Source organism: Thunnus albacares, chromosome 12 (assembly GCF_914725855.1).
Source record: "Thunnus albacares chromosome 12, fThuAlb1.1, whole genome shotgun sequence".
Classification (NCBI taxonomy): Eukaryota; Metazoa; Chordata; class Actinopteri; order Scombriformes; family Scombridae; genus Thunnus; species Thunnus albacares.
This window is the reverse complement of record NC_058117.1, coordinates 31,331,298-31,342,147: the sequence shown is the minus strand read 5'-3', so window position 1 is coordinate 31,342,147 and position 10,850 is coordinate 31,331,298. Positions and strand designations below refer to the sequence as shown.

Sequence of the window (10,850 nt, the reverse complement as noted above, 5' to 3'; positions counted from 1 at the left end):
GCCTATTTTTTACAACCTAACTTTGTGGAAAGGAGAAGAGGAACAACAGGTTATGGAGAGTCTTTAAGAGCATTTTGCTTGTGTCAGCGTCAGCTTTATCTCTGGGGAACATCCCCAACAAATCATTTTTAAAATATTTGTATGAAAGAAATATTCGCATAAAACCCACTATTTGTGCTTTGCCGAATAATGTATTTGTATTTGGGCACACCCCTAATGGACACCAGGTCACACAGAGGAATAAAGAGATATGTAATGGACATTCAGTCTGATTATATGCCTCTCATAAATATTCCACTGACAAAATAATAAAGTAATTAAGAAAAATCCTTGGACATCGACCTGACGCTGTTAAATCAGTGTCACGCTGCACATTTGAAAGCCACAGACAGAGTGCAGAGACGGATGTTTAACACGTTGTCGGTTTGGATCTGTTCATGTGATTTGATGAAAACAAAAAAACATACAGTAGAAAAACACCAAACTGTGCAGGTAAAAGAACAATTAAGATAAACACCAAAAGGAAATGAAGCAAGAAACGAGTTAGAAATGTTCTGTTTTATTCAGCAGCAGGTGAGACGAGACTTTATACTCATGTTGTTAAAAAAAAAACACTTAATTTTGCTGTTAAGAGAAGCTTCATATCTGTGATTCTAATGTAATTCACTGCAAAAATCTCACATTTTAACATAAAGATTTGTTGAGAGGAAGAAACTGCTGCAGCAGCTCGTCCTCACTGAAGCTGAGCTTATCAATCGATACGACCTCCTTCCGCCATGTCTGACTCCTGCACACACACACACACACACACACACACACACACGTAAAGAGGGGAGGGTGTACGTGTGTGTGTGTGTGTGTGTGCGTGTGTGTGTGTCGGGGGAGGAGGTAACTTGAGATGCATTTCCTGAGTCTCATAAAGCCGCAGACTGAAGACCACTGATGATGTTTCCTCTGGGTCCTAACGTCCATCAGAAATAAAAAAAAAAAACCCCTTCAGTTCTCACCTTCATCTCTTTCTTCAGCGCCCTCGCTCCATTCGTTTGGCTGCTGTGACCTTTGACCTTTGCTGTCCTTGTAACGTCAGTGATCTCAGATTGAAGGTCAGAGAAGAAGAGACTTAAAGGTTCAGTCTGGTGATTTTCAGCATCACATTTCAGTCAGTAGTTCTGTGTAAGACAGACGCTACTGAGCATGTGCAGGAGCGCCGCTCCGTTTTACAGCTTCACTAGCTTGTCGTGCTACATATCACAACCTCTGGACTTTGTACTGAAGTTTAATTTTTACAACGTAGTAAACCAGGAAATTTCACCAAACGTTGAGTTGATCCTTCAGAAGTAAAGTAATGTTTTTATTCTTTAGGTTCAGTCTTATATTAAAATAAATGTTCATACAACACAACAAAACTGACACTTACACTTATAACTAATAAGATTTGTTACTTGTTAGCTGTTAAGATACAATATTTTGTTGTAGCAACATAAATCGTTCATTTATTATTAAGAACTTTAAGAACTGGACCCTCTCAGGCTCCACATGACACTTTCCTGATGAAAATTAAGATTTGGGCTCTTTTATGATGATTAGACAGGTTCTAGGATTGAGCTGCTTTACCTCTCTGTCTTTCTCAACTGAGGATCAATAAATTTTTATTGAGGATCAATAAAAAAAACACTCCTCCTGTAATGACTATGTGGTACTGGGGAGACATCTCGCTTTTAAAACTGAATTAAAACTGTTTAGAAGAAGCTAAAATGTTGGACTGCTCCTTTAAAGCAACATCTGAGGGCAGCGGGGGGGATTACAGCGGCTTTGTTTCACTGCAGCAGTGTTTAGGAGGTGATATTTGGTAAAAAATGTTGTGACTCAGATTGTAAAAAAAAACAACCAAAGCTGTAGGTATTTTGTCGGTAGGCGTCGGTTTGAGCTGAGATCCGTTTGTGGCGTTTTTTAAAGGGAAACTTTCTGAGAGCATTCAACTGGAAAACCCCTCTGCCCACAAATAGTTTCCCGCTGGTTTCTGATGTACCTGAAACCATAATCTCCCCCCCTCGTCACCTGCCTCCGCTTGCTGGTTAATATGACAAAGAACCTCAAGAGAAAACAAAAGTCACAAGTCGTCGAACCAACAAAGACGAGAGGAGCTTCAGGTTTCATCTGTGAGAGTGAACCTGGAGGCCACGTTTCCCACAGCTCCACCGTTTCACATCAGACGTCACTGAAACATCATGACAAGCGTTCGCTTCAGGATTTATCTGCTCACCTGCCGGGTCGAAAATGAAAACCAATACTAGGCTGAAAACACAACTGTTTATTGTACATTCATACAAATATAACGTTTTCATTGGGCGGTAATAATCTGAGCATTAAGGAACACACTGAAACCAGCTGAATAACAATCAATAAACCAATCAGATAATAACCTGTTTATGTTTAATGTGCAGGTTCAGCTGCTGCGTCAGCAGAGATGTGAAAAGCAAATTTGCAGCTCATCAGTTTCACTCTGCAGCAGCGAGCGAGCTCAGACTGACTGTCTGCTGATCTGAGGTCAGATTTCCTCGTTTCCTGCTTCGAAGAGATTCAAGCTGCTCAAGTTCTCTGCAGCAGATGATAAAAATGTCTCAAAAACAACAACTGACTGCGTCATTCACCGCTGTCTGTGGGAGTTTGATGTTATTTGAATGATTTTTATTAATTCATGTTGATCAGAGGGAAATAATTACAGCGGCGTGACTCTTCCACTAGGTGGAGTTACGGCTCTAAGTAGCTCTGAGCAGAGAGCCAGCTGCCGGTGGCTAGCGGCTAGGCTAGCAGTTTCTTAAAGTTTAAAGTATCGTTGAGGTACTGCAGCTATCACCGCAGTACCACAATGACCCGTGTACATATTACCTGCCTTCAGGGGGTAAATTTTATCCAATAACGAAGCAGCAAGCGGCCAGAAAATCACCGACATTTTTTGGGTGTAAAATTTTCCAACACACAGATCCAGTTATTTTTCATGTGTGCTGTCAACCAATCAGGGACCACCAAGAAAAGCCAAACATATTACACACATACTGCTGTCAGACGGAGGGAAGTACGCCCCTTCAGCACACAAAGATCGCAACAAGCACTTTTCATCATCATACGTTTCTGTCATTATGTACGATTTATGTGAGAGTAACAACTGAAATTTATACACACACACACAACACAACAATAACAAATACGATTTATCATTTAAATATGTATTACACATTTGTAATACCTGATGAGCTACTTTTCCAGGCAGGGCTGATGTCGGTCTGAACCTGGTGGCCAGCAGGAGAACTGCATCTCAAAACTGTGGCGTTATAAAGGTGAACTGCAGGTATTTTCTACTTCAGTGTGTTTCCAGGTGTTCTCTATGTGGGAGCTGATGATGTCACTGATGATGTCACCGATCAGTCAGCATCACTTGGGCCTGACAACTACAAGGGACACATGACCATGGGAGGAAAAATGTGTTAGTTGAATGAATCAGATCTATGTGGGAATAAGACTTCTCTGTAGATCTGTTCAAGTGAAACAACAGCTGATACTTTATTGCTGGTTTAATCAATACTGTTAATTGCTGATTAAAATGGTTTTCGAGGAACTGGGGTCACATTTTTCAAAGGAGACACCAACAAGAGAAAATAATGAAACCTGTTGGACGCTGACCAAAGGAACAAAGGTCAGCTGTGTTTAAATCTTCAAAGTGTGTTTGAAACCAGTATTTTCTGCGCCTGCGGTATAAATAAACGCTATCAGAGCATCACACTAGTCCAACAGAGAGTCCCATCAATCAGGAGCCTCCAGTCAGTGACATGGAGGAAGCTACTTTACATTAAATGGTTGTTAGACTATTAGACACAGACTTTAAAAAAAATGCAGCAGTTCAAAGACAAACTCCTGCCTCAAATCACAGCAGCGGCTGAAGCGTTTGGCCTGCAGTCGTTAGTCTGACAGAGAAAAAGCAGCGTTTGAGTTACGGTCGGAGCCGTGAGTAAAAGCAATCACAGCGCTCGTTTACTCGTCACACGCACATAACTCAGGAGCTGCTGAACGAAAAACGGGAGCAGGCCGGGGCGTGATGGAGGCGGACGTCTCTGAACTGGGACACCGGCTCCCGATCGTCCCCGCGGACCTCCACAGCAACGGGGAGCAGAAAAAAGAGAAGCAGGTTAATTAGCTCGATCAGATCAGGAAAATTAACAGCAGAGCGGCACAGTTACATCAGAGAGGAGGCAGACGGACCGGGACTGACGGATCCTGATCCTGATGAGGCCCAGCTCTCAGCAGGAGGCTGTTGTCAGGGGGGTGCTGTGACCTTTGACCCCAAGCCTTGTTGCTATCAGCTGTGATGGTAGCAATCTGGGAGGAAGAAACCGTCTAAAACCAGCAGGTCTAACTACAGAGGCCAAGAAGAGCCGTGCTTTAATCTTGAGATCACAAGTTAATTTAATGATCTCGTTATCTCGAGAAAAAACAAAAGGACGACTCGAGATAACGAGATCATTTATCATGATCACAATTTATCAAATGAAAATGCTTGAAAGGTGTTGTTTGGTATTCTCCTACATAAAGCATCCCATCATATTACGACCAGGAATGAATCAACCTGCCGTTTGGCCGTGACACGGTTGTCGTTAATAAAGTTGGTGTTGATAATGAAGACTCCTTGATCTGATGATCTGTGTACGCTGACATGGCTCTTCTGATCTCTGCTAAATATTATAAGTAATAAGAAGAAACGACCTTTTGATTTCTCGTAATAATGAGTTGATTGTAAATAATTAACTCTCAAGATAACGGCAATTCAAAAAATTCGCAAGCATGGCTGTTCTCAGCTTCTGTATCTAACACGCTTGAACCTTAAAATAAAGTGAGATTCAAGAAGAAGTATTAAGATCCTTTACTGCAGTAAAAGTACCAACACAGCAACGTAAAAATACTCTGTTACAAGTAAAAGTCCTGCATGAAAAATCCTGCTACAGTAAAAGTACATAAGTATTATGAGCTTGATGTAGTTAAAGTAGGAAAGTGAAAGTACTCATTTCATCTTTCTGACTGTTTTAATGACTATAATATATTATTAAATAAGACACAGTACACTATAAAGATGTATACAGTTAGTATGTACAATAAATATACTTGTTTTAAATTTCCAACTTCTATTAAAAGTCAAATCTTGCCAGTGGTGGAAATTAACTAAGTACATTTACTCAAGTACTGTACTTAAGTACACTTTTAAAGTACTTGTACTTGAGTATTTCCATTTGATGCTACTTTACTCACTTCATTTCAGCAAGTAACGACATGATCAGCATTTAAAACCCACAGTTCCTGTGAGGTTTAGATGAATTAAACTGGTAGGTTTGGACATAGAAGCTACCAGAACAGAGATGTGTTGGTCTTCTCACCGTCACGTCCTTAGTGATACAGTAACAATGTAAACACGGTGCCGTTTTTTTATGACAGAGATGTGGTTTTATTCCCGTTACAGGATGAAAGCACATTTGAAGTCTCACAGTTAACTGCAGGGATGTGTTGATGATGACGGTGTTTGCTGAGCGTGAAGGAGAGTCAGTTTCCCAGAGGCCTTTGCTGTCTCTCCTACTGCTCTCTGCTTTTACCCACAAAACACTGTCTGCTCAGTTATTTTTAAAATGCATGGACAACTTTATTTCTAACTCTGACACAATGTTCACAATCAAACTAATTATTGGTAACCGTTAAGTCCCCCGATTTATCAAGTACACAAACACTTAATAAGGTTTAATACACAGTATATAATGTAGTTAAAAGCAGATATAAGGATATTTTAAAGTGCTTATTAATGTTCAGTATTTGTCAACAGTTGTAACTTCTCCTATGAAGACATATTTTCAGTGATAGAAAAGGTATTAAGATCTTTTACTGCAGTAGAAGTACCAATACAGCAATGTACAAATACTCCATTACATGTAGGGAAAAATCCTACTGCAGTAAAAGTACATAAGTATTATGAGCTTGATGCAGTTAAAGTATTGAAGTAAAAGTACATAAGTATTATGAGCTTGATGTAGTTAAAGTATTGCAGTAAAAGTACATAAGTATTATGAGCTTGATGTAGTTAAAGTATTGCAGTAAAAGTACATAAGTATTATGAGCTTGATGTAGTTAAAGTATTGCAGTAAAAGTAGTGGTTTGGTCCCTCTGACTGATATATTATTATATATGACATCATTAGATTATTAATAGTGAAGCATCAGTGTTAGAGCAGCATGTTACTGTTGTAGCTGCTGGAGGTGGAGCTAGTTTACACTACTTTATATACAGTTAGCTAGTTTAGTCCAGTGGTTCCCAACCTAGGGGTCGGGCCCCTCCAAAGGGTCAGCAGATAAATGTGAGGGGTGGTGAGATGATTAATGGGAGAGGAAAGAAGAAAAAACAAAGTTCTGATACACAAATCTGTTTTCAGTTTTTGGACTTTTTCTCTAATCTTTGATTTTTTGCTGAAATATTGGATCATTTGAACATTTATTATACAGTTAGTATGTTGTATGGAGTTGGGAAACAGCCTGAGTTTGACCTTAAGAAAAGCAGTTGCATTCTCGGTGTGGATTTAATAGTGCTGTTTTTGTGTTTTTCTGAGCAGAACTGACTAGTTTAGGTTTAAGTTCAGTTTGTAATCATTGTTCTTAGCATTTATTTATTGCTTTTAGAGGTTTTTTAACTCGGTTTCCTTCCAGTACTGCGGTTGGTGGTGGTCTCCAGTCACAGGAACAGTTGGGAGTTCATTCACCTTTGATAGTTTGGGTTGTTTGGTGACACATTACTGACACATTACTGGTCTGTTTCTTGTGTTTGTGGTGTTTTCTGTCCTGCTTTTACAGACAGTAGACTCCCAGTCTCTCTCAGCCTGGTTGGTGGACGCCAGGCCGCAGTATATCTATCAGCTCCCTTCTATAGCTTTGGTTTTATTGTTTTATAAATTTTTAATTGGTTTTAATAAAAGTCCATTAAGACACACTGACTGTCTTGGTTTCATCATTGAAGCCTCTGCATCTTAAACTGTGACATATATGTGAAAGTCCAATAAAAAGCACAGTGAGAAAGTTCAGTGGACTGTAGTGCTGAGCTTGAGAGGAAGTCGGGACTTTAGCTAGTTATCAAACTGTAGCAGCAGCAGCACGTAGTGGATCATGGTAAATGGTGCCATATGGCAACAGTGGCGGTTTATCAAACCATAATGATTTTTAATCCTGGTTATGAAATGAAAAGTTTCTTCTTGACACATTTTAAGAGTTGTGTGCTAGTTAGTTTCACTAATGCTAATTATGAGTGCAGGTTTAAGTCACTGTCACAAATTTGTTCTTTAGAGGAGAACAAAAGGATGAAAGTTTAAAAAAAGTTTAGAAACGGCTTGTAGCTACACTTATGCTAATTAGTTTAGCGTCTTGACGTTAGTCAGGTTTGAATCACAATGTAGCACAAATTTTAACCAAATTTCCAGAAAATCTGCAAAAGACAATTTGAATTAATGCTTGTTTAGTTAATATTAGGAGTTGGGTCGTCAAGGTAAACAACACAACAACAAGCTCAAACGATGGAAAACGTGTGAGGAAGATTACAGTCTCCTCATCGCTGCACACAGATCTGACGTACGTACGTCATCGTTTATTCAGTAACACTGTTTACATTTGCTTTTCATCCACACAACTACTTTTACAGCTCAGACGAGGAAAAACCTCCAGTTTCTGACGTTTCTATGGAAGTTTTTTAATGGTTAAATTGAAAATTGTGAATAAAAAAAGCGGTTGTATCGAAACGCACTCTCACCGCGGCCTCTTTACGCAGTGATTGGTCGGGTGAGTGGAGGTGAGAGAGTGGGCGGGGTTTCAGCTCCTCTCTCAGCTGTCTTTTTTTCATTCTTCACACAAGTATTTCTTCTTCTTCATCATCCACATCTGTACGATTCACCGAGTCTGTTTGTCGCGTTTTGCTTTTCCCGAGACGCCAACTTTTGACTTGATGCGCAAACTGAAAATGCAAATGAAAACATGTCGAAGGAAACTCTTATTGATGTTTTTTCCACTTAACTGCTCGTATTTATGTCTGATTGTTAATGACATGAATGTTGAATGAACTACTCTCTGGTCTGACTGACTCATAATTACATAATGTTACATTTTCTCTTTTTCACGTGTCTTTGATGAATCTTTATTAACAACATGACTCTCCTACAATGACTTGTTGTTAGTCAGACATGAGTATTAATAGTGACCGACTCTCTCGTTGACTGTCATTCATTTTGTACCTATGTCATCTTGAGCGCCCTCTGCTGGTCACATGACAGTAGAGCCTGTTCTGAGCTGTGACGACACTGCGGAGAGCTGCAGGGCCGGCGTCACTACCCGGCACCCCCCCCTCCTCCCCTCCCCTCCCACCCCAGCACGACACAGAACAGCACCGGCAGCGGATCGCCATGGCGACCAGCCCAGATTGCCGGTCACCACAGTGTGAGGTCAGTGTTTCCATGGCGATGGAGCAGATGAACGGTAATCCGTCCTTGTTTTTGCACCGTGGAAACAGGACGGGCGGGTGGAGGCGGAGGGAAGGGGTGGGGGTGGAGTCGTGAGCATGTGTTAGCATGTGTGTGTGATCTGTCTCACTAAAGCTGCAGCCTCCCCCCTTCCTCCTCCTCCTCCTCCTCCTCCTCCTCTCCTCCTCCTTCCTCTCCTCGCTCTTAATAGCGAATTTGCAATCATGCACTGCAGATCAAGCAGGAACCAGCGGAAAGATTAAAAGGCGTTGATGAAGTGGAGCAAAAACAAGGTCACCGCAAACCGGCTGCATTTGACTGTTGCTGCTGCTGCTGCTGCTGCTGCTGCTGCTGCAGGAAGCTGAGGGAGAGCTGCAGCACAGACGCAACACAGGACATGACGGGAAGGACAGGAAAGGACAGATAGAGGAGTTAGATTTATGAGACGTGATGATGAAGAAGCCTCAGGTCGCTGCTCTTTTCTCTAGTTGTTGATTCACACTGATTTCCTCCATACAGCCAACCAGCACTTCATTCATTTTGTTGATCTCTACTTTTATTTGATTCTGTGTGTGTGTGTGCATAATATACATATTTATTTGGTTATGTATGTATATCAAACATCTGGGGCATAAAATAAAAAACAAGTGTCTTCTGTTTCTTACTGTATCAGCCTCCTGATGAGGGTTTATATCTGTGCGTCATGTAAAAATACAAAACTATTTTTTTCTGAAATTTGGGTTGAGGGCGTGTTGAGGACGTTTGCAGGTTGCAGTTCCCCACAGCTGCCACTAGGTGTTAATAAAGAGTCGTATATTACTAATATCCCCTTTAATTGATGACGTGATTGATGAGAAAGTATCTCAGGAAGGGTGGAGGGGGTTTAAAAAAAAAAAAAAGGGTGGAGGAGGGTGTTTTCACAGCTCGAGGGGGTGAATTAATCAGGCCGACTCCCTTCCAGCTCTACCTGCGGTCGGCATTGTTAACCGTAGACGAGCGTTTGATTGTGAAATAAGTATAAAATGTAAGCAACACAGACGTCAGAGGGTATTTTTAGTTGTCATCTTGCAGTCCTTAATCCATCAGGAGCAGCAGTGATGTCATGCGGGACCATATGGCGCCGTGAAGCAGCAGTGTTGCAGGTTTATTGTGTTCAAAAGACCAGATTTAGAAAAAAAAAAAAACAACAAAAAAAAACATGTTTCTGTCTTTACAAACTGCAGCTGCTGCAGATCAACACCAGCAGCACATTTATCATCTGTCTTTTCTTTTTTTTTCCCTCTTCTTCTCTTTTTCTTTCTGGCATCTTTCAAACGGTGCAGAGGCTCCTGATTGGCCGGCTGACGGGCAGGCTGTGAGGTGTGAGGGGCGGGGAGCAGCAGCCAATCCCGTGCTCCCTCCATCTCCCAGCCCCCTCTTTTTCCTTTTTTTTTTTTTTTTTTTTTTTTAAAACCCTGCATGAATATTCACCCGCCTGTACTATAACCTCCCCCCCTCCTCTTCCTCCTCCTCCTCCTCCTCCTCCTCCTCCTCCTCACCCCCTCCCAACCTCCCTGAATATAAAAAAATCCCCTCTGAGGTTTAAATCTGCACCCGCCTCCTCCTCCTTCCTCTTTCTTATGTAGAGAAGAACAGCAGCCTCTCTCAACATGGAGGGACGGTGGCTCGCTTTGTGTCGCTCACACAATAGACTCCAACACCCCTCCCCCCCCCCGTTCCCCCCCCCCCCGTTCCCTCCTCCCTCCTCCCTCCTCCCCTGTCTTTGCAGTTTTTTAGGTTGCAGTGCAGCAGCTCAGCCTGAACTGCAGCCCGGGCTATAAATAACTCGGCAGCCATCTTATCTTTTCTTTTCTTTTTTTTTTTTTTTCTTTTTTTTTTGTTTCAACCCTGTAGAGGAAGAGGAGGAGGAGGAGGAGGAGGAGGAGGACTCTGGGGACAAATATGATGAAGGTCACGTGACTGACAAAATTAGCCAAAGGCCTCAAATCATCAGCGTTAGTGAGCAGTTAATGACTGAATACTGATCACTGCGCAGCACTGATGACAGTCACAGCTGCGTTTCTTCTTATTCTCACAAATTCTCCGTTGAGCTGCAACAATTAGTCGATTAGTTGTCAACTATTAAATTAATCGCCAACTATTTTGATAATAAATTAATCGAATGAGTCATTTTTTTTTTAAAGAAAGTGTCCAAATTCTCTGATTGCAGCTTCATAAATGTGAATATTTTCTGGTTTCTTTAGTCTCTATAACAGTAAACTGAATATCTTTGTGTTGTGGACAAAACAAGACATTTGAAGACGAAAGAAGAAACATTGATCCA

General features: G+C 41.3%; 1 long non-coding RNA gene across 1 annotated transcript; it reads left to right on the top strand.

Annotated features, from left to right (window-relative positions):
* Positions 1 to 6,471: 6,471 nt before the first annotated feature.
* LOC122993980 lies at positions 6,472 to 9,187 on the top strand. Its single transcript, XR_006406478.1, has 2 exons — positions 6,472 to 8,509; positions 8,739 to 9,187. It is a non-coding gene; the product is annotated as an uncharacterized LOC122993980 (long non-coding RNA).
* Positions 9,188 to 10,850: the final 1,663 nt, after the last annotated feature.